At 43.5% G+C, this 22,876-nt stretch overlaps 1 protein-coding gene and 1 long non-coding RNA gene across 4 annotated transcripts in view; one reads left to right on the forward strand and one right to left on the reverse strand.

Moving 5' to 3' along the window:
• The window catches only part of Colec12 (collectin subfamily member 12), a 168,886-nt gene that overhangs the window by 41,540 nt on the left and 104,470 nt on the right, over positions 1-22,876 (reverse strand). The window lies entirely within an intron of this gene.
• LOC138832098 (uncharacterized) lies at positions 11,944-21,738 on the forward strand. 2 transcript variants are annotated; one of them, XR_011373506.1, is made up of 4 exons: positions 11,944-12,404; positions 15,127-15,193; positions 18,461-18,632; positions 21,348-21,738. It is a non-coding gene; the product is annotated as an uncharacterized lncRNA (long non-coding RNA). The 2 variants fall into 2 exon arrangements; XR_011373507.1 differs by lacking the exon at positions 15,127-15,193.

Here is a 22,876-nt window from a genome sequence, read left to right on the forward strand (position 1 = left end):
TCCCAGGTTGCCCTGATTCCAGTAAAACATGTTTCCAAGGAGCAGTGTGGGTGTGTGGTGGGTGGAGAGGGGTTAGCTGGTTGCAGGAATAACTGAAATACTCCAGAAATGGCAGGGCAAAAGGCCAGAAGAATTCACCAGCAGAGAGAATTCCTTTCTGCTGTGGTTCCCCATAAAGAGCCCTCCCAAGTGCTGTGGTTCAGGCTCTAACCCAGTCTACTTTTTGGAAGAAAAAAAGAGTCCTCTCTTTTATTATATTTTCCCATCATGTATGGTCCCCATGATAGGCTTGTCTGCTACAATGGATCCATGAGAATCCACCCCTTTCCTTGCAGGTGGGGAGTGGGCTAAGGTCAGAGTTCATGCCTCTGAGACAATTCAAAATCATCTAAGTCTGTATCTCAGTGGTGTGACTCTTAAGTAATCATGTTACCAAAGAGAAGCTGCAAGATTGCAGAAGCTGCAAGACCACAAGTTTTGATCTGAGACTTGAAATGACCTTTTCATATGGTTTTTTGGTACTTATTAATCTACTGCCTGATGGCATATATTCCCATAAACCCAAGAGAATGATGGGCTCTACCAGTAGAACTGATGAGTCAAATCTGTTCCTGTATGTAATTAACATGCCCTCCTCCAAAGTAACAAAACCATCAGAGTTAATGTCCTTGGAACTTGCTTTGATGTTTTGCAATATCACCAGAACAAAATTTAAATACAAAATATCCCATAAATAATTAGCTATCTTTATTTTAAAGGCCACTTATTACATAATAGAATATAGACAATTGATATACTTTTTGTTATTTAAGAGTAATTTATTTTCTCAATAGAAATCTTAGCATTGTACACTGTGCCTGTCTGTCTTTCTACCTACCTACATATCATCTATCTATCTATCTATCTATCTATCTATCTATCTATCTATCTATCTATCTATCTGGATTTGTACTGAACTCAAGGCCTCCACTTGAGTGATACCCCCAGCCCTTTAGTTTTGTTTTTTCAAACATGGTCTTGAACTAATTTTGTTAGTGCTAACCTTGTACCACAATCCTGCCTCCGCACCTCAAGTAGCTAGGATTACTGGCAGGCTCCAACATACCAGGTTGGACATCTTAAGCCAAGTTTCCTAAACAACAGGGAGAATCACAAAAATGGAAGCAGCAGAAGAATTGGTAATAAAATCACTCTCTGGGCTAAATAAATGAAGCCTCACAGAAACTTTGTATTCATAAATGTGTATCTAAGCCAGAAAAACTGCTTAGAGGAGAGTTTTATAAGCATATGAACTCTTCATTGTTCATTTGGAATGTGTAGTAATACTCTGCACATTTACCAAGGGTATATTTTGTTTTTGTTAACCTTTTTTTCTTCATGTGCATGAAAAGACAGTCCATTCTGGTTTGGCTTGAGTGTTAAATATAAAGACTATGTATTATTTGTTTAAATTTTTTGTAATTTATACCCTGCCTTTTAAAAAAGAATTGTTGTAGGCAAAAACCAGATGTAATGGTCCCCACCCCACTCAGAATATATAGTATCTGCCAGAATGTACAGTGTCTTAAAAGAATGTCATTATTTTCCTCTCTGTGGTTTTTAAAATAAGAACCTTTTATTATATGAGCTGTCCACAATGCTTTCAATCATGAGTAGAAGGATCCTTGCTGGCTGGGGAGGTCAACCAATCCCATCTCTCACCTTTGTCCTTTCTAACTGACCCTTCTCTTTTGGTTGTCCTCCTGATCACTTCATCCTAGGAGCACAGAGCCAACTATCAACAGACCTGATGGCTGGAGCTATTTCTACAGCTCTGACAACTTCATTATGAGGTGCATTATGTCATACGATGCCCTACTGTGATTAAGCGTTCAACCATTTTATTAAAAGAACTCATGAAAATTCAGCAGCGCCAGCCTGCCATCAAGAGTCCACTGTCTAACTGAAGCAGACACGTAGACACCACACAGGTATTTGGAGGGAGTCCATCAGACATTGGTTTCGTGGGTGAGATTTGCTACTGATGCAAATGCAAAGACAAAATTAGCAGAGAAGACTGCTATTACTACTAAGGACTTAATATTGGCCAAGCTGCTCCTCGTTCCTATTCACAGGATCTCTAATAACCCTGTAAGGCAGCAATTCTGACTTTTAAGTGTACAGATTTTTGGGAAAGTACAGAGTCCCAGAGGTTGAGACCCTAAGCCAGTGAGTGACTGAGCTGGAATTTGAATGTAGATGGGTTACACACCGCTTTGCCAAGCTAATTCACCTAGGGATGTGCCAAACAAAAAGACGGCGAGAAGAAAGGTGCCTGACTAGATCTGCTGTGAAGAGCTGGCGAGTTAGACTTGTACTCCAAGTGTCCTGTCAGAATCAGTCAGGGCAGAAGCAACCTTTCACATAGCTAGAGATAACTTGTCTTCAAAATGAGTGGTCAAAGGCAGCCCCAGTTAACCATGACAGGGCGCAGGTTACAGCAAGCTGTGATTTCTCTCTTACTGTCTGTGCTAACCAATGTAAGAACATTCTCCCCAAAGTCAATTCATTATTCCATGAGAGGTCAGGCCTGGCTGGAGGCTCTGGCCACCCCTTGCGGAGTACTCTCTAGTACACTGCAAAGTATGTGGCTTAACCAGTGACGAGAGAGACAGTGAGAAAAGAGGGCGCCATGGCTCCCCATCCATTTTCCTCGCATCCACTGGAACCAGCACTCGGGTGCAGGGGATTTCCCAATCCTGACACCAGCTTCCAAAGTGTCCTTCAGGCCAGGATGTAGATGTTCTGAGAGAGGTCGTCAGCTGCTCAGGAGCCGCGTAGTCCAAATGCAAACACCTGAAGAGCATCTGCTCCATAGGCATCCAAGGACCTCATTGTCTGATGGGGTGCAGGATGGGGGATACAAATGGAAGGAATGCAAAGCATGCCCTTAGACCCCTTCCCAGACTAAGATGCACTGTGTATCTCTGAGTACACAAATCTAAAGCTGATAGGCAAAGATGGGAAACAAAATCACACAACCCAACACTTGCTTTGAGAGTTGTTTCTTTAAAAAGAGCCACTTTGGGGCAGCTGAAGGGCTAACAATGATGACAGGGAGCACTATCCCTGCTATCATTAGCCTCTGTTAATGGCAGGGTATTTGTTGTGACTCTCTGGAATGGTCCTGGAGCATGGAAGATGTTCGGAGAGATGCCTGAGTCTGCTCTTCCACATCTACCTATTTCGTGTATGTGTGTGTGTGTGTGTTTGTGTGCGCGCGCGCACGCGCGCACGCGCCAGTCCTGGGGCTTGATTTTAAGGTCTAAGTGTTGTCCCTTAGCTTTTTTGCTCAACCACCTGTTGAGTACTTGTTGGTACTCTACCCACTTGAGCCACAGCTCTACTTCTGGCTTTCTCATGTTTAATGGGAGGTACAAGTTTTACAGATTTTCTTGCCACAATCCTTACATCTCAGCCTCCTGAGTAGCTAGGATTCCAAGTGTGAGTCACCAGCATCCATCTTAGTTAATTCAAAACAAAACAAAACAGTCCCCCTCCTTGGAAAACTAGTGTGATGGCAAAAGGGAGGGGGATAGGTAAAGTGTAAATGAAAACAGTAATCAACTTGATAGACATTCCTCCTTCCTCCATAAATATATGTTTCTATTTGTTTAAGTGAAGACTATACTTGAAGACACATAGAATTAAGAGACAACAACAACAACAAAAAGAGATCATCAAGTAGGGGAGAGAAGCTTTTTCTTTAGGAAAAGAGCAAAAAGCCTCTGGCTGAGTAGACAGGACAGGAGGAAGGGAAGGCTGCAACATGGGGATATACTGTAGGCTAGATACAATGCAGGAATGTTGCCAGCTTTAGGTAGTTTGTATCCTAAGAAGCTGGAGACTCTGAGTTGGGGGGAGAGTGGGGGAGGGGGGGAGAGGTCTGTGCTCCCATAGCAACTACTTTTGTTAGCAATAAAGAACAGATTTGGCACCAGTGGTGTAAACTACTTGGACACTGAAGATGAAGTTAGTCAAGGCTGTCAGGTGTAGAAATGAATGCTCTGTGGAGACTCCTAACATGAAGGGCCGTTTCCTTTTTTATGGTATTAGGGATTGAACCCAAGGACTTATGCCAGGTGGTGATCTACCACTGAGCTATATCTGCAAGATCCCACCCCCTCTCCTATGCCCACCCACTCATGGGTGCCAGGTCTGAACCTGGCAAATGCAAAGGCATTTCCCAGGTCTCTTCTGATCTCAATTCCCCTCTCTCCTCCTGCCTGCAAGGAACATCAAACAGAGAATAGACTGAACAGACCACACACACTCCATGGTGGCTTTTTGTTTTGTTGCTTTTTGTCAGGGTGCAGATCAATACCCTGGGGCCTCACATACACTAGGCAAGTGTTCTACCATATCATACTCCTGCCCTGACTTCATAGATTTTTCTTATTTTGGACCATACTGTAATTTTTATTATACTCATTTCCATCAAGTCAAGCATCACAATGCCTGATGCTTCTCCTCATTGGCTAGTGTTCTACCAATTGAGCCATGCCTCCAAACTCAAGCATCGTAATCCTGAAGTCCCTGAGCCACTGAGCCAGGGCCAGGAGTGCATGATCCAAACCTTTGAGATTGCTGCAGAATTAATGGCAAAAGCCTTTGTCTATGGTTTTGGGAAGGTACTCCTGGAAAAACGTTATTTGCTCACACTCTTGTTCTAATTCAAACAAAATAGAGAAGCTGGTGAGTTAAGGATGCACCTATAACTTCTTGTCAAAGGAGTTATTTAATATTTACATTTAATATTGATACCCAGAAAATGTTGAGATGGGCTGGGAAGGTGGGTTAGTGGTAGAGTGCTTGCCTAGCATGCATGAAGCCCTGGGTTCAATTCCACAGTACCACATAAACACAAAAGTCAAAAGTGGTGCTGTGGGCTCAAGTGGTAGAGTGATAGCCTTGAGCAAAAGAAGCTCAGGGTCAGTGTCCAGGCCCTGAATTCAAGCCCCAAGACTGGCACCAAAAACAAAAAACAAAAAAACAAACGTATTGAGATGCCTCAGGAATAAGGGATCCCTCTTATTATCTGACATACAACTCTGTACATCTGTATATCACCTTTACAATTAAAAAATAAAAGGATCCATCTTTAGTATAATGTTTCCAAGGGAAATATTTCTGTGCAAATAGTACTTCAGGACCTAAGACTAAACACAAACCTCTATCATTTTCTCCCTCCCTCCTTCCTTTCCTTCCTCCTCCCCTTTGTTGTGGTACTGGGGCCTGAACTCATAGTCTTGGCTTTTTCACTTAAGACTGGTACTTTAATATTTGAGCCATAGCTCTACTTCTGGCTTTTTGCTGGTAAATTGGATATAAAAATCTCATGGACTTTTCTACCAGGCTGGCTTCAAACTATGACTCTCAGGTCTCAGCTTCCTGAGCAGCTAGAATGATAACTGTGCCTGGGAAGCTCCCATCTTTAAAAGTAAGAGAGATTGCAGCTCTGTGGAAAAACAATGGATTTCTCTGAGAGCTGGTGTATTTGAGTAAGAGGAGCCTTGACTTCTGCTTTCTGAGACCAAGATAAAAGTAAAGTAGTAGCATTGGACAGAGACACAGATGGAATGTGTTTTAAGTCATATTCAACAAATCTTTTGATTGGATTCTGACAGTCCCAGCTAGAGCCCCCAGAAAACTAAACTTGACTATTGAGATGGAATTCCAAGCCCATGGAGAGCAGCCCCAACCACACCCCAAGAATTCTGCTTGGTGGAGTATCTGCAGCCCTGGCTGGTTGATGTGTATGCTGGGCACACACTTTATCCAGTACCAAACAATGCCAATGAATGCCAATGGGACTTTAGGAATGCACACAGATTCAGTATCCCTTCTCTAAATGCCTGCGATCAGAAGTATTGTAGATTTCTCCAGATTTGGGAATATTATTCTTTGCATAATGAGATATCTAAGGACAAGACCTAAGCCTACACACAGAATTCAACTATATTTCCTAGGCTTCTGATAGTACAGCCTGAAGTGACTGTGGAACAGTGTAGTGTGCCTGTGTGTTGGCTTACATGAGGTCAGGGATGGAACTTTCCACTTGTTGCATCATGTTAGTTCTCAAAAAGTCCCCCCTCCCCTTTTATTAAAATTAGGGATGCTCAACTTGCGTATCCCCACACTGTACTGCTGTGAAGTTGATAAACATTAAATCCTTTCTGGGCTTGGACCTCCTTTTGTACAGGGGTCTGGTAAGTGTAGAACCCAGAACAATGATATCAAAGACCGTAAGGCCTAGGCCATTGTTTTAAACCCCTTGGTGCATGGATGTATCTAGAAAGCACTGTTAGAACTGGTGGTGTTTTTAAAGGCAATGAGGAACATATGAAAACAAGTTAACTACTATACGGGTGGATTCCTGGTGGTTTAAAGCCACCTAGAAAAAAAAGCAAAGAAGACCTTAAATGTCAATACACTTTGATGTCTTAAAAAATGCATCTAAGCTCTAGGTGCTAGCGGCTCAACTCTGTAATCTTAGCTATTCAGGAGGCTGAGATCTGAAAATTATAGCTCAAAGTCAGCCTGGGCAGAACAGTATGTGAGACTTTTCTCCGAATTATGGCTCAAGTGGTAGTGCCATTCTTGAGTGAGAAAGCTAAGAGGCCCTGAGCTCAAACCCCTCTACTGGCACAAAAATGGATCCCATAATTTCTAGGATATTATAATTTATATTTCTTTCTTGGGAACATCATAAATAATATTTGTCGAATACAAATATCATGGCTCCTTTAACTCATTGGTTCCTTTAACTCCATCTGAAATGGACACATTTTCCACAGAAGTGCACAAAGGCGAAAGTACTCAGCCCATCTGAGTTTGCCAGTGTGGCCTGCCCTTGTGACCAAGTCATTCCAAGAAGAGTCACATGGTGCCTCATTCTAAAGTCACCACCTCATTCCAGAAAAAGATCTGGAGATATACATCTGGACACAATTTCAGGAGACCCATGGGTGCCAGAAACCGCCTATAAGCCTGAGGAGGAAAACTGATTTGATACAGGACTGGAGAAGATATCAGGGTTCTTTCTTGCCAGAATTAATGGGTTCTGGTTGTCATAAACAGTGGCATCCTTCATCTCCCACATAGGGGGAGAGGGAGTATTTGGGAAAGAGTGACGTTAGAAACATCTCCTTCCTTGTCCTCTGCCTAATTCCTTCTCTTGGGTGCTTGGCCTGAACAGAACGTATCCGTGAGTTCCTGGCACCAATGAGTAAGTGACCCCAGCAACACATCAGGTATTGTGTGAACCACAGCTGCCTGTGCGCCATTGGGACAACCCAGTTGCAGAATGCAGCAGAGAACAGAACCACCCTGAAGAAGGGAGGAGGCAGGCACAGAGGGAAAGTTGGGGAAAGTTCATCTGTGAAGATCAACAAGTACAATGTCTCCAGGGGAGGCCAAGATGTCCCATTGAGAAATGTCCTACTTAAACAAGCTCCAAAAGTTGGCCATTGGCCTTGTGGGAACCAACAGCAAGAGTAGCAGCTGAGAGAACACATTTCAAGTGTTCCTTCTCTCCTCCAGCTTCATCATATGCCTGCAACCCTGATCTCACCTACTCAGTCATACAGGGGGCCTCAGGGCCTTTGCCTAGGCGTCTCCATAGGGTTTTACTCAAATGTCACCTTCTCAGAAAGGTGTTCGCTGATTACTCGAAGAAAAATGCAATCCTCTTACTCCTATTTACCTTCTGTTCCTATTTTGTTTTTCTCCATAGAATTTATGGCTATTTTATATACCAGCTTTTTTTATTGGCTTGCCTGACAATAGAGGTTCTGTGCAGAACCTCTGTGGGAACTTTTGCAGAAGCTAGTGTTAGAACTGTAGCTATCTCCCATGGTTGCTGAGAAGATTAACTAGGTAAATACATGTGAAACCCCTGAGAAACAAACAAACAATGAAATGTTTGTTATGTATTTTATATATGTGCTCTTTATGAGGGCTTGAACTCAGGACCTGACCACTATTCCTTAGCTTTTTACTCAAGTCTGGCACTCTCCAATTTGAGACATAGCTCCACTTCCAGATTTTTGCTAGTTTATTGGAGGTGAGTCTTACAGACTTTCTTGTGTAACCTGGCTTTGAACCACAATCCTCAGATCTCAGCTCCTTAGAAACCAGGATTACAGGTGTGAGCCACCAGTACCCAGCTATATATTTGTTATTATTATACCTGATTACACACATTGATCATTTCAAACTCTGATAATTTTTAAACAGTGATCATTTTAAACCCAAGGTGCACTTATTATAAACCTATTTTATAGCTTAGGAGACTGAGGATAGAAAAGTTTACTCGGTACTCCATATTTATGAGTGGCAGAGCCAGGATCCCCCAGACTCCAGGTTGATTCCATGTTCTGCACACTTGTTCCCTCTGCACGGTCTTGATAGATGAGTGACAGGTCCAGTCCAGTGGGCAGGAAGTGGAGAATAAAGCCCCCTGAATCCAGCGAGCATTTACTTACACACGTGCATGAATCTGAAATGACGGGTGGCATTCTGTTTACTTCCTAACTTCTCCAAAAAATGTACCAGAGTCTGCCAATTAAAAAAAATGTTTTCATGACCCCAGAAAATCCATGGACTGGAGACATTTACTTTAAACAGTCCTCCCACCATAACAGGAAAGGAGGCAACACACAGGAGTTTATTATAACAGCTGCTTTCATACCCCAAACAAAGTTTGGCTGTTTTTGGCAGGTTGCACCGTAGTAGAGTTGGCAAGAAGCTGACAGACTGTGTGAGTTTCCTTTCCAGAGATCATTTTGCTTCCTCAAAAAGACCATGGCTGGACTACCTAGTATGAGCAGCAGCTCCATTGCTCCTCTCTCCTCCTCAAAGAGGACTACCCTGTCTAGGCCTCAACAGAACCATGAGTTTATATAGCAGAAAGAACTTTGGCATGGCCAAAGACCTTGGCTAGAACCCAATGATTCCTTTAGGTACTGCTTAACACTCCAAACCTGTATGCTCATTTCGTGGGTTACAGTAAGAATAAGAGGGCAAACAGTCCTTGGCACAAAGCCAGGTACTGTGGGCAGCCCACTTCAATGCTGAGGTCATCATGATGATGACTTTAGACAGCTTGAGTCCTGGCACCTCCTGCTACATCTACTGGGATTTGCTGTGTTCCAGCATGCCTGCAGCAGGGAATGTCAAGTGCGAACCTTTTCCTGAAGGGCTTTCCATCTACTTCCCTTCAGACCCTTGGTGAGTCTGACAAGAGATGGAATAAGGCCAGGTGCCAGGGCTCTCTGTACATGCCAATGCTCTTGGAGTTCCATGGAAAAAGGAGAGGAATGGAGAGAAGAGGGCCCGGTGGTGGCCTGGAGGACAGGGCTTTGCTGGGCTTTAGCTGGAAGTCCTCTGGGAGGTAAGTGCCCCTTGCTGCTGAGATGTGCACAGTCTGGGCGGCACCTGCTGCAAAGTCTAGGGCTCAGCAAACACTTCAACCCATCCCGTCTTAGAGCAGAAGAGCAACCAGCACAGGAAGCAAGCCAGGGAGGCTAGTGCCCCATCAGCCTGGCTCTGCCTCAGACTCACAAAAAAATCAGAAAGGCTTTAAAGGACCAGAGGCCCAGGAAGTCTGGATCCTTTGGCTGGATCTATAGCGTGGAGAAGGGGGGGGGGAGGTACCAGAATGCAAGGGGCAGTCCCAGAAGCTACCCTCTTTGCTCTCCAGCATCCATGTCTGAGCCTCACAGACAGTACAGGCCCTGTACTCAAAGGGAAGCAGTACTGCTAAGCTTTGGACTGGAATGGAGGATATCCTGGACTGCTATTGGTAGCTTTGGTGACCTATTTTAGACCGAAAGCTTGTACTCCTCTCTCTGTTGAGAGCTGAAGTCGGGATCCCTTGCCTTCCAACCAGAGAGAGAGAGAGAGAGAGGCTGTTGAGCAGCCAAAGAAAGGGCATGGGGCTTCAAAGGGCCATGGCCAGCTAGGCATATGGACAGTGACATTTCAGGCTAGAGCCTGGGAAGAGCTCGGTGGGGGAAAAGGGGTAGATGGGTGGCAGGTAGGGCCAGAACTCCTTCTTAATTCAGATGTTCAAACATTTCACATCCCAGATGCCAGCTCAACCAAAAGGAGGCTGTGGAATTGTGTCTAGCCCTAGCTCCATATTGTAGGGGTGATAGTCTGGATACCCCATGGCTCTCTACAGCTGAATATCAGCTCTGCCTGTCTCTCCCAGACTTTTGTAAAAGAAAACAACCCAGCAATTATCTGTGGGTGGAATATCCCGGAGCAGTTAGAACACTTTCCACTGTTGACTCCGGGCTCTCCCTGCCTGGCCCTTTTCCCAGAGGGGGAGGGCACCCAGCTGCCATGGGCACCAGGCTGTGTCATTTGTCCAGCTGATGGCTCATCAGGATACAGACTTGACATCCAAGTTGTGAATCACAAATAAACCCCCAAAATAAGTCAAAGTAGGCAGATGAATGACTTATTTTAAGTCTGTTCTACTCTTAAAGGGAAATGGCCATGAGGTCAGGTTCCAGGCTTCGAGAACATTCTTCTGTTCCTGTGGAACTCGGTAAAACCCCCAGTGCATTCCTTAACAAATTAACCAAGTGATTGCCATTGGTTTTTCAGTCAGTTGACCAACATCAAATCCCATAGGACATGGTGAGGGAGGAAGGGAGAAAGGGCCAACAACAGACAGTTCTTGCCCTATGGAGCTTAGGAGCAAGTCTTCACTTCTTGGCCATTGCTAAGAAAAGTTGTCACTTACACCAGACACTGGTGGCTCGTGCTCATCATCCTAGCTACTTAGCTGAGAATGAGAAGCCCAGGCAGAGAAGTTCTCTGGTCTGGAGTTCTTTCCCAAGAGTAGGGCGCAGTGTCATAACACCTGTCATCTTAGCTTCATGGAAGGCTAAGACTGGATCACATTTCCAGGCCAACCAGGCAGAAAAGTCCACAAGACTCCATCTCAACAGAAGCGGCTTGAAATGGTGGTTTATGCCATTCAACACCTAAATTAGGCAAAGTGTAGTCTAGGCATAGACCTGGACAGGAAGCATGACCCTATATTAAAAATAACCAGCCTGAATAAGGGCTGGAATCCTGGTTCATTGATAGAGTACACTTAGCAAGTGCAAGGCCCTGAGTTCAACAACTAGTACCACCTCCCCTACTTCCCCTGCCAACTGTCAACTCATAACTTTACATATAGTATCATTGATTTCCATGGGGAAAAATTTGAGAAAGATGCTAAGAAAAATTTATGCTGTCTTTTCCTTTTAAGACACTCCTCCTTTCTGCCATGGAGTAGTTGGTACTTATTTATTTTCTCTTCCCCTTTCTACTCCCAGACTGCTTCCCTCTCCGCCTTCCACTTGCCTTTCTTTTCCCCCCCTACGTATCTTCTCTCCTGTCCCTTATTCTCTCAGCAGACCTTTTTCTCCCTCCTGATTCTTTCTATCAGCATCCTTTAGGGCTGCCAGAAATAGGGCTGCCCTTGGCTGAAGAAGGGCAAGACCTGATGGAAGTATATAAAGCATGTTGACAGGCCTGGATTGCAGTTGGGATCACTGCTTTGTAGAGGAGGCTTGTTCCCTGTTTCTACCACAACACTTCAAGTTCATCAAGAGAAAAGTCTAAATATTCACCTACTTGAAAACCCCTCAAATTTGAAGGAGTAAAAGAAGCAGAAAGCTGGGTACTGGTGACTCACGCCTGTAATTTCAGGAGACTGAGATCTGAGGATCACAGTTCAAAGGCAGTCCAAGCAGGAAAGTCTGTGAGACTCTTATTTCCAATTAGCCACAAGAAAACCAGAAGTGGCACTGTGGTTCAAGTAGTAGAGTGCTTACCTTGAGCTGAAGAGCTCAGGCACAGTGCCCAGGCTCTGAGTTCAATCCCCACAGAAGGAAAAGGGAAGGAGGAGGGAAGGGAAGGGAAGGAAACCAAAAGGAAGAAAAAGGAAAAAATGAAAGAAATGAAGCGCAGAAGACAAAAGTTTCCATTTCAGAGTGATCACGATATATTCGGGTCAAAGTTCAAGATGCTAAACCTTTCTAATGCTCTACTAAATAGCAGCCTCTGAGCTCCGGACAAGTGATTTAGAATAAAGTACTCTGCTCCCTAAGGGGACTTGTGAATCTGCAGCATGATGGTTCAACAAAGAGAGCCAAGGAGTTGCCCAGCTGGGAGGGTGACAGGACAAAGCCAGGCCTGACCAGCAGGGAGGAGCTCATTCACCAGCCCACGTGGGAGCCAGAGCCATCTGTCACTGTGCTTGCAAGACCAGCTTAAGAAAGCACAAGTCCAAAACCACAAATGAGAAGATGAAGCTATATATCCGGAGGAAAAAGCAAATATTTCTACCCAAAGCTGAGGTAAGAGATTTATTCTTTTTTTCTTTTCTTTTTCCATTGATGAAGAAAGAATCCTACTTCCCTCTCATTTAGATTATTTTTAGCCCATTTTTTTTTAGTACACATGCCTCAGCTGCTGCCTCACACGTCCGGCCAGGACTGCTCTCTCCCCGAACATTTTCAGCAGTATCTTCCTGCCTAGAGAATGAACCAACCCCAGGGCAGGACAGGGAACCTAGAGGCAGAGCCCCTACCCCCCCCCCTTTTCCCTCTTCTGTGTTCAGGGCACACCCATGCTGCTGTCTTCTGTTGGGTGTCTGGGTCAATGTGTCCCCTCTGCCTGGAACACTGCCCCTGTGTGCCAGGCCAAAATGTGCTCAGAACCTCCCTCACAGTAACAAGGACTTAAATAATATCCTTTTATCTATATGTCACCAGTGCCTAACATAGGAAGTGTCCCAGTAATAAACTGAGTCTTTGCATAGGACTCTGTGTGTAATTACATACATACACACACACACACACACACGTGCACACACATATACACACCATGTCATTATCTCCTGCACCTCCAGAGTTAGGGCTTCTACTTAGGCCCCTGACATAATGATGTTTCTGAATAGGGACTCAACAGTGGAACAGATGCAGTGAAAGAGGAGAAATTGTAGATTAGCTTAAAAATAGCAGTAAGTGTTCAGAAATCTGTGGGTAAGCTTAGGCTTTCAACTCTGGTAGGGCATGTTTGCATGAAGGCAGAAGGCCTGTGTAAGACCCCCTCCCCCCACATCCTATCCTGCTCCTTGGGCAAATGGTCCCTATAAGTGAGTCATGTATGATTTCTATTATGAATCCATTTTTTCCCAAAGAGCTATAGAACAGCAAAAGTGCTTAGGGTAAGAAGCTGAATCTTATAAATAACAAGGCCAGGTCTGGCATGGTGATGCATACTTGTAAACCAAACCTCATGAAGAACTGGTAGAGGATTATAGTCCTAGGCTAGCATTCAGCAAAAGTCTAAGAATCTATCTAAAAATAAAGTAAAAGAAAAAAGGGCGAGAGACCTTGCTCAAGCTGCAGAAGCAGAGTTTAAATTCTAGTACCACCACCACCAACAACAAAATCAAAGCCAGCAAAACTCAGAGGCACCCAGGGAAGCACAGGAGGGGATTGCAAAGAGCTCCCCAAAAGTCAAGTGAGTCTCTTCCCAGGAAAGATTTTTCAGGCAATTGTATGGAAACATAACTCTGTTCCAAAATACCAGTCAAAAGACTAGCATGAAAATGGCAGGAAAAGAGGACATAAAAATCTTAAGTGTTGCTGGGAACACTGGCTCATACCTGTAATCCTAGCTGAGATGGTGAGGATCATGGTTGGAGGTCAGCCCAGGTGAAAAGTTATAAGACCCCCATCTCAACAAGCTGGGCATAAAGCCAGATGCTGGTGGCTCATGCTTGTAATCAACTTCCATATACACTGTGGGTTAAACAGGCAATGCAGATGGCCAGATTTGGTGGGCAACTGGAAACAGTGCACTTGCTAAGCCTGTGCTCTACCACTAGAGCTATACCTAGCACCCCCCCCCTTTTTTGCTACTAGTCCAGGGGCTTGAACTCAGGGCCTGGGCGCTATTCCTGAGCTTCCCTTTTCCCTCCCTCCTCCCCAACCCCCACCCCCCCCCAGCCCACTCCCCAAGGTAAGTACTCTATCACTTGAGCCATGGCACTACTTCTGGCTTTTTGGCAGGGGTAGGGGGGAAGTGGGGAGGTGCTTAATTGGAGATAAGAGTCTCATGGACTTTTCTGCCGAGCCTGGCTTTGAACCTCAATCCTTAGATCTTAGCCTACTGAGTAGTTAGGATTACAGGTGTGAGCCAACAGTGCCTGGCATGAACCACCAGGCTGCTGCTTTTATGTTATTTATTTTTTATTTTTTTATATTTTTTGTTGGTTGTGGGGCTTGAACTCTGGGCCTGGGCTCTGTCCCTCAGCTCTTCAGCTCAAAGCTAGTGCTCTACCACTTGAGCCACAACACCCACTTCTGGCTTTTTCTGTTTATGTGGTGCTGAGGAATTGAACCTAAGACCTCATGCATGTGAGGCAAGCACTCTATCACTGAGCCACGTTCCCAGCCCCCTTTTATGTTATTTTAAGAATAAGACCTTGCATTTATGCGTGGGCAGGCCTGTACTATAATTCTATTTATACTTCCTATGTATGAGAGGTATGTACCATGCCCAGCCTAGGCGCTAACCCTGAGCTCTTTTTGCTAAAAGCTAGTGTTCTACCACTTTGAGTCACAGTGAGTGACACTTTCAGTTTTCTGGTGGTTAATTGGAAGCAGAGTCTCACAGATTTTCCTGCCCAGGCTGGCTTTGAACCATGATCCTCACACCTTAGTCTCCTGAGTAGCTAGGTTTACTGGCATGAGCCACAGGCACCTGGCCAATCCCAGATTTTTGTTGTTATACGTTTTTTATTGTTACACGAGCAAGGTCCAGGCCCAGCTTTTATTGGTTGAGATAAGGCTTCATAGTATTTTGCCTGGAGCTGGCTTGGAACTGTAATCCTTCCATTTCTACCTCCCAGGTAGCTGGGATTTTAGGCATGGTTCATCATACCCAGACAAAATGTATTTCTGAATTATCAAAGTTGAATTACAAATCACTTCTTCTAATCTAAAGTAGAAACCGTATTAATCATTCAGATACACTAATGGAAACAAGATCCTTTTTTCTTGTGCACAGAGTCAACTGTATAGAAATTCTGCATATTTGACCTGACACCCTCTTCTATATAATCAATTGCTACAAGGTAGGTAGAATATACTCTAAGCGTTCTGTATCTCATGACAATGGAGAAAGAGATGCAGGAAAAGGATTTGAAAAGATGGAAAGACTGGAACTCTGGAGTAACCCTAACATAATGCAATTGAATGGGAAGGAAGCCCTTCCTTACTTTAGCAGTGTGGCGTGGTGGAAAGTCTGTGACTCAGGTTTCCATCCAGACACTTCGCTCCTTAGGACTTAGGTCCTCTTGAGTCCCAGTGTCTTCATCTTCATCAAGGTCATCACTGTAACTGGGACTCAGGATGACTGTGTACATGAAATGGGATTGTGTGTTTACCATGAATACAGTGGATGTGGCACACATTGTCCATTTTTACAAGGGTTCATATGTCATGTAATGGCATGGGAGGGGGTGATGACTCAGGAGGAAGAGGAACGCTTCTCCCTTACATCTGAACTCCCCCAGATGAAAAGATGGAACAGGGCCTGCCAGAAAGATGAGCACGCATTTAACATAAACTCAGCAATCCTAGCTGTGGAACATAAGTCACAATTATATTGTATTTTGTATCCATGTAAAAGAAAAGCAGGACAAGCACACCCACACACAATAACAACAACAGTAACAACAAACCCTTAAGGAATGAATCCAAGTTCCAGTTCCTGGAGAGATCTGTCCATTCCTCCACAGTCTCCCTTCCACCCTGACTCCCATCTTCACCCCTTCCCATAATCCACCTGGCATCCATTGGTGCCTCTGATAAGCACAGAATCCAGACATTGGGGCTTAGCCCTCACTACATTTGATAAATCCAAGAAGCTCTAACCTGTGGTGGGAGAGGGAAAGCTGTTCAAAGGAGCACCATGAGGATAGCATGGAACCTGATGCCTGTCCCAGAGATGTAGCTGTTGCCTGAGTGTATTTGAAGGACTGTGACAGGAAGTTGTATTACTTTCTCCAAATTACTCTCCATGAGTAGGACCTAGACGGAACTGAATGTATGCTCAGTCTAAGAAAAAATTTTTTAAAGGATTTAATACTAATGGTGGAACAAGTTTGTTTCTTTGTGTTTTAAAGTCAGTAGGGAGGGAACATGAATACTATTTCAACAACTCTAATTCCTTTGTATACATCATTTGCTTTAGTGCACGGGCTACCTCTGATAGCTTCTTTGGAATTTGGTTCATCTTGATCTCATCAAATGCCAAACACAGAAATTCAGACTCTAAGAATCCCCATCATTTTCCCTAGAAAAAGGCAGAACTCCTCATCTGGCAGCTGTGGGTGGGGCTGGCTGGGCAGAGGTTCCCCTGTGGTTCCAGGGCGACTGTGGGAAATGCCCTGGGCTGGGTTCCTAGGCAGCCAGCTTGAGGGGCTTACCCCCTATAAGTTTGTTTGCCTAAACTGTGAAGGTCTCACCCCTAACAGAGAACTTCATCAGATATAAGGAGATCTTCAGTCAGGGCCTAAGAGGGTTCAGTGAGAGAATGAGCAACCCTTATTGCTGAATGTTATGAGCAGAAGACTAAAGTGAAGCCCTAGGGGGCAGAGATTCTGTAGGACTTCAGTCACTAGATACAGGGATTGAGACTTTAGGATCCCCCTGTAATTGTGGTTCCAGGTGTCTTTGATTTCAGGGGCTCAATGGCTAGTAATGGACTAATTAACAAATTTGTAAAATGAAGGAAAAGATTTTTGGTTAAGTTAGGAGAACAAATCCATCATACATTTTACCAAATGGATAAACATGAGTTGACTAGGACATACGAAGAAACTGAAGACAACAGAAATGCCCAACAGTTCTTTATACCATAATCACAGTTCATTAGGACAATTCAAAACAGCAATAAAAGGTGGAGGCCTAATCAATGGCTTGGTATGGCAGCTCCCTACAGGGGTACCAGCTGATTTAAGCAGGCAGACAGTCTAGAGAAAACTCCTACTGTTTATATGGTTGCCCAAGTTAATTATCCCTATACTTGAGATAATGTGAATGGTATTCTGTTTATCTAGGTCAGGTATCTGGAACTGACTCTGTCCCTTAACAGTCATGAAAATACAGTGTTGTCCTTTTAAGCATTCTAAGAAAAGATCAAGTTAACAAACCAGCATTCCTTCCATATAAAGGCATAGAAAGCCTTTATTTCTCGAGTACTCTAGACTTTTAAGCTAATGGTTTTAAGTGGGATTTTTACAAAAGACAAAGAAAAGAAGACTGGTGCCCAATTATTTCTGTGCCTTGATTCATGATATGGTTTGGCCTTGAGTTTATGCAGTATGTTTCAGATAGAGGTGATGATAATCTGGCCTCTTCAAGCAGCCCTAAGAACAGTAACTACAAGCCACACATGGTGGCTCACACCTGTAATCCTAGCTACTCAGGAGGATGAGGCTTGAGGATTATGGTTCAAAGCCAATCCAGGCAGAAAAGTTCATGAGACTCTTATCTTGAATTAACTGTGAAAAAGTTGAACGTGCAATGAGAAAAAAAAAAAAAAAGCTAAGGGACAGTACCCAGGCCCTGAGTTCAAGCCCCAGTACTAGTACCAAAAACAAAACAAAAAGAAAAGTAACTACCATTGCATATGGAAAATGGCATGAAGCTCCTATAGAAGACACAGCAAAGTGCAAATGTTCTTACTAGGACAGAGAGGGGGGTGTCAGAGTAAAAAAAGAAAATATATATCATGGTGTCCGTAATTCAATCTTCAAAATACAATAGATCCTTAGAAAGCTGATCTCCTGGATCAAGTCTGTCTGAGTGGGCTACAGATGTAGAGAGGGTGGATAGAACTATTATAGAGAAAGCTGCGATTACCAGGAAATCTGCTGTTGGGGTGAGAGAGGCCAAGAATTGGTCTGGCCTTTACAGGATGGAGCCCTCAGGAAATTGCAGAATCTCTAAGCATCTACTGCCACCAACTTCCCTTAGCTACTTATTCTGTACTAACTAGCTCCTATGTATTTAACATGATTGAACCCAGTTATTCAAGGCATCTAACTAAATATGGGCATGCTGTGATGACTAGATTTAATTTATTAAGACACAGTGGCTGCCATCTTGGAAACTGGATTGATGATGCTCCAGGGCCACATTAATCAAAGTTCTGTCTGTGAACCAGCAACATCTGCATCTCTTGGAGTCTGTTAGATGCATGACCTCAGGTCTCTCCTTAGCCTACTAAATTCAGTGTCCTTTGTAGCAAGACCCTTAGCAGATTCCCAAGGCCCTGTAAACATTGCAATCAGAGATCTTTAGTTCCTAACTGCTCTTTTTTTTTTTTTTTTCAGATACAAAGTTGAGACTCCCAGAAGTTAAGGGCCTTTATCTTCAAGTCACACCATGAATTTTGAACAGCTCAATCTGGAGCAAAGAATGTCTGATGTTTCATCTGGGAAAAGCAATGAGCCCTGTTCAGTTTCTCATCTGTAGAAAGGAAGATGCTCATATTTCCCAAATAGTGTAAGTGTGAGGATGCAACAATATAGCATGTAAAATGCTCAAAATACTTCATTTCCCACATTTTTTTCTTTTTTCTTTCTTTCTTTATTTTTGGGTCCAGTCGTGGGGCCTGAACTCTGGGCCTGGGCACTGTCCCTCAGCTCTTCAGCTCAAGGCTAGCGCTCTACCACTTGAGCCACAGCGCCACTTCCCACTTTTTTCTTTTTGCTTATGTGGTGCTGAGGAACCGAACCCAGGGCCTCAGGCATGCAAGGCAAGCACTCTACCACTGAGCCACCTTCCTAGCCCAATGCATTTTTTTTTTTCCTGAGAAGCACCTTTTAGGTACACACAGCCTCCACAAGGGCCGGCTAAATACTTGACTTGGACCTGAAGGAATCACCACATGGTGAAACATTCTGTTGGGCAAAGAATGCAGAATGTTGCATATTGGCTGAAGGGTGGAGATCATGTGCTGCCTCCTGTTCTTTAGGACTGTCCTCTTTGCTTTATATAGATCCCTAGATGTTTCCAGCCCTGTTTTCTAACACAGTGACATGCTTGCTTTTGGCAGGTTAATTGGTACAGTTGTCAGCACAGCTGCCTTTTATTGCCAATAAACTTGGGTCCCTGAGCACTGTAGCCTTAATTATTTGTTATTTCTTTTTTTCCCCAAGGCAACTAAAGTATGTTCTGCTTTAAAAAAAAATATGTTGGTATCTTGCATCACAACAAGGAATTGAAGAATTCACTGAGGAATTTATCACAAGGCAATGACTAGACGGAGGGGCTCACAAAAAGCAACATTTGGAGCTGAGTGTGCTCCTAGCTACTTGGGAGGCTAAGATCTGAAGATTGTGGTTCAAAGCCAGTCCAGGCAGACAAGTCTGTGAGACTGTTATCTCCAGCTAACCAGCAAAAAAGCTGAAAATGGAAGTATGGCTCAAGTGGTAGAGCAATGGCCTTGATCGAAAAAAGCCAAGTGATGGTATAAAGCTCTGAGGTGGAGCCCCAGTACCAAAAAAAAAAAGAGCAAGCTATGTGCTCATACCTGTATTCTTAGCTACTCAGGAGGTTGAGATCTAAAGATTGAGGTTTGAAACCAGCCTATATAGGAAAACCCATGAGACTTTTTTTTTTAATTATGAAAATACTGTACAGAGGAGTTACAATTACATGGCAAGGTAATGAGTACATTTCTTATCAAGCATTGTTGCCTCCTCCCCCCTGAGACTTATTTCTAATTAACTACCAAAAAAAGAAAACAAAGGTGTGTGTGTGGGGGGGGGGGGAGTAGAGCTGTGGCTCCAGTGGTAGAGTGTTAGCCTTGTACAAAAGAAGCTTAGGGACAGCACACAGGCCCTGGGCTGGCACAAAAAGCAAAGCCCAACAAACACAAAAAGCTACAATTGGTAGAAGCAACACACTTGCTTTGCACCATTCTCTGTAAGGTTGAGAATGATCTACTTCCAGGCTAAACCTCATAATGAAATCCCCGCTAAAGAAATATTCGAAAGCCCCAATAGCCTAGTGACATTTTCCACTGCAATATTTGAGCATTGTGCGGTCTTTCAGATCACCATTGATTGGTTCAAATACAACTATACATAGCTATGTTCATAGCTCTTAAGAATGTGCTGGAAGAAAATTTAAAACCACTGTGGACAGGATAGAGGGTAGACATAGACCATTTTGATGACTGTAATCATGCATGTAATTTTTTTAAAGCTTCCTTACGTTGTTGGGTTTATCAGAGTGCTTTTCTTTATGGGTGACAAACCAGTGATTACATAAAACAAAATCCTACTTCTTACATTACCAAAGAAAGACTGTTCAGTTCAGCCAATGGTTAGCTTCTTTCCATCTTTAGGGAAATTTGAAAAAACATAATCCATAGGCAACAAGGGTGATTTTTTTAGCTAGTAATTTCAGAATCTCCTTCACAAAATCCTTTAGTAGGTGGGCTAAGAGGCAGACAGATGGACATTTCACTTCTTTCATTTCTACCTTCCATCCAAGGGCTAACGAAGTGAAAACCAGTTTCAAGAAGGTAGCAGGAAAGATGGGAACGAAGAGAACTTGGTAATGGGCCGTGTACACAATTGGTTCTTTTAAAACAAAATCAAGCTTAAATAATTTTTAATGCTGTTAGGAGCCCTCAGTTTCTACAATGGTAAGGTGCAGTAAGCTACTTATTATGCTCTTTTATTATGGTCAAACACTACTTCTCTTTAGATAGATGCCTGTAGAAATGATGTTTTCTGTATAATCATAAGTAAGCTAAATCTAATTGGATCATCTTTGATGGCTCTTTTGGCCTGCAGCCAGAATTGACATGGTGTCCTCATTGCTCCTGTGACTTGGAAGTAGGTGCCGACAGAATCTGTGGCTGGTTTATGAAAAGATTCCGTCACAATATCATTGTAGGGGTGAGGGTCTCCCCAAATACCAACCACCCAGCAATGAAGCTCATAGACTAGTTGTAGGATGCAGAAGTCATTTCACTAGCTGCCTATCGCCACCGTGTCTCAGGACTGTTGTATCACAGAAATGGTGGCCCAGGGAGCATGCTGGGAAAATAGCCCCTGACACAACACCAAATTTAGGTGGCATTTAAAGTAGCTTTTGCCACAAAATCTGATTCTCAGGAACACTTAATAAGGAATAGACATATCAACAGTCATAATAACAACCATGTTTATAAATTTCTCACTTGTTGCTTCTTCCTTTCTCTAGGGCCATGAAACCATTGGGCCAACATAGACCTACCTTCCCAAGCAGGTCAGCTTCGTTACATTTTCAGCAAAGGAAAAAGTTCCTGCTTCTACCTCTGCATCGTCCCTGGCTTCCTGAACAAGGTCCCCCCATCCCCTCCCCTTGCCCCTGCCCTGTCTCCCAAGATGCTCACATTCCTGCCAACTAGCCAAACACCTCTCATAGTACCTCACCTCTCAACTTTTCTTGTTTCCAAATACCTCTTCCTCCTAAAACAAATGTAGAGAGTCTAAACCAGTAGTTAGGAGGAGAGCAACTTGACTGCATTGTTTACAATTTAGCACAAACGTAGGACCACTCACTGTAAGTCCCCAAAGAGTTTTGACAAAAATATAAACCTTTTTCTCTTTTCTTTCTTTATTGGTATCTAGGGTTTGAACTCAGGGTCTCATGCCTAATAAGAAAGCCCTCTGCTATTTGAGCTATGTTTCCAGCCCCTTGAAAAGGTTTAGTTTAGTTCTTTGGGTCTTGTGTGACAATGAACCTAGCTTCTCCAATCTCTGCCTCCTAAGCAGCTGGGGTTACAGGCAGGAGCCACCATACCAAGCTTGCCTAAATGTACTGATATAGTGAATTTATAACTGATAGAATTTCAATGAACACAATTTTACAGAATAAGTTATTTCAGGCAAGATTAGAAGAGAATGTTTGGGGAACAGGAGGTAATAATAGAGTCAGCTGTCTATACTCACTGGTTCTAATCTGTGGATTCAATTAGCTGCATCCGGGCTGTGTATCTGGATAGTATGTTTTCTAGAGAGTACAACATAACTACTATTTTCAAAGCACTTCCATTGCATTCGTTATTTTAAGTAATCTAGTAATGAATTAAACTGTGTAGAAGAGCTGTATAGATTCCATGCAGTACAAGGGGACTTGTATATCTATCTATTATGCTTGTGCACACACAATTTTTGAAAAAGTGTAATAGAAAAAGCCAAACAAAAGCTCAGAACTAAGATCATGCCTGGTCTTCCTCTGTTAATCCAGAATAATCTTCCCCTTCTCCCAGAACAACCCAGATTCAGACTTGAAGGGCAGAGCTTGAAACTTAGCCCAGCACTTTTGAAAATCTGAATACAAGAATCTTGGCACAGATCTGGCCACAAACGTAAATCCACAAACCTCACTACAGCTTTCTAATGACTGCCTTTGTTCTCATTTTTATTCTAACCTAGGGCCAAAGATAGATGGCTGCTGATGGATTTTAAAATTTTTTACTATTAAAATCATAAGTAGCCAGGTGCTGATATCTCATGCCTACTATAATCCTAGCTATTCAGGAGACTGAGATCTGAGAACTGAAGTTCAAAATCATCCAGGGAAAGAGAGTCTGTGAAACTCTTATCTCCAAGTAACCACCAAAAATGCCAGGAGTGGAGCTGTGATTCAAGTGGTAAAGTACTAGTCTTGGTCACAAAAGCTCAGGGACAGCACCCAGGCCTTGAGTTCAAACCCTAGGACCAGCATACGGCACACACACGAAAATC

Source organism: Dipodomys merriami, unplaced genomic scaffold (assembly GCF_024711535.1).
Source record: "Dipodomys merriami isolate MVZ:Mamm:240054 unplaced genomic scaffold, mDipMer1.0.p SCAF_2, whole genome shotgun sequence".
NCBI classification, from domain to species: domain Eukaryota; kingdom Metazoa; phylum Chordata; class Mammalia; order Rodentia; family Heteromyidae; genus Dipodomys; species Dipodomys merriami.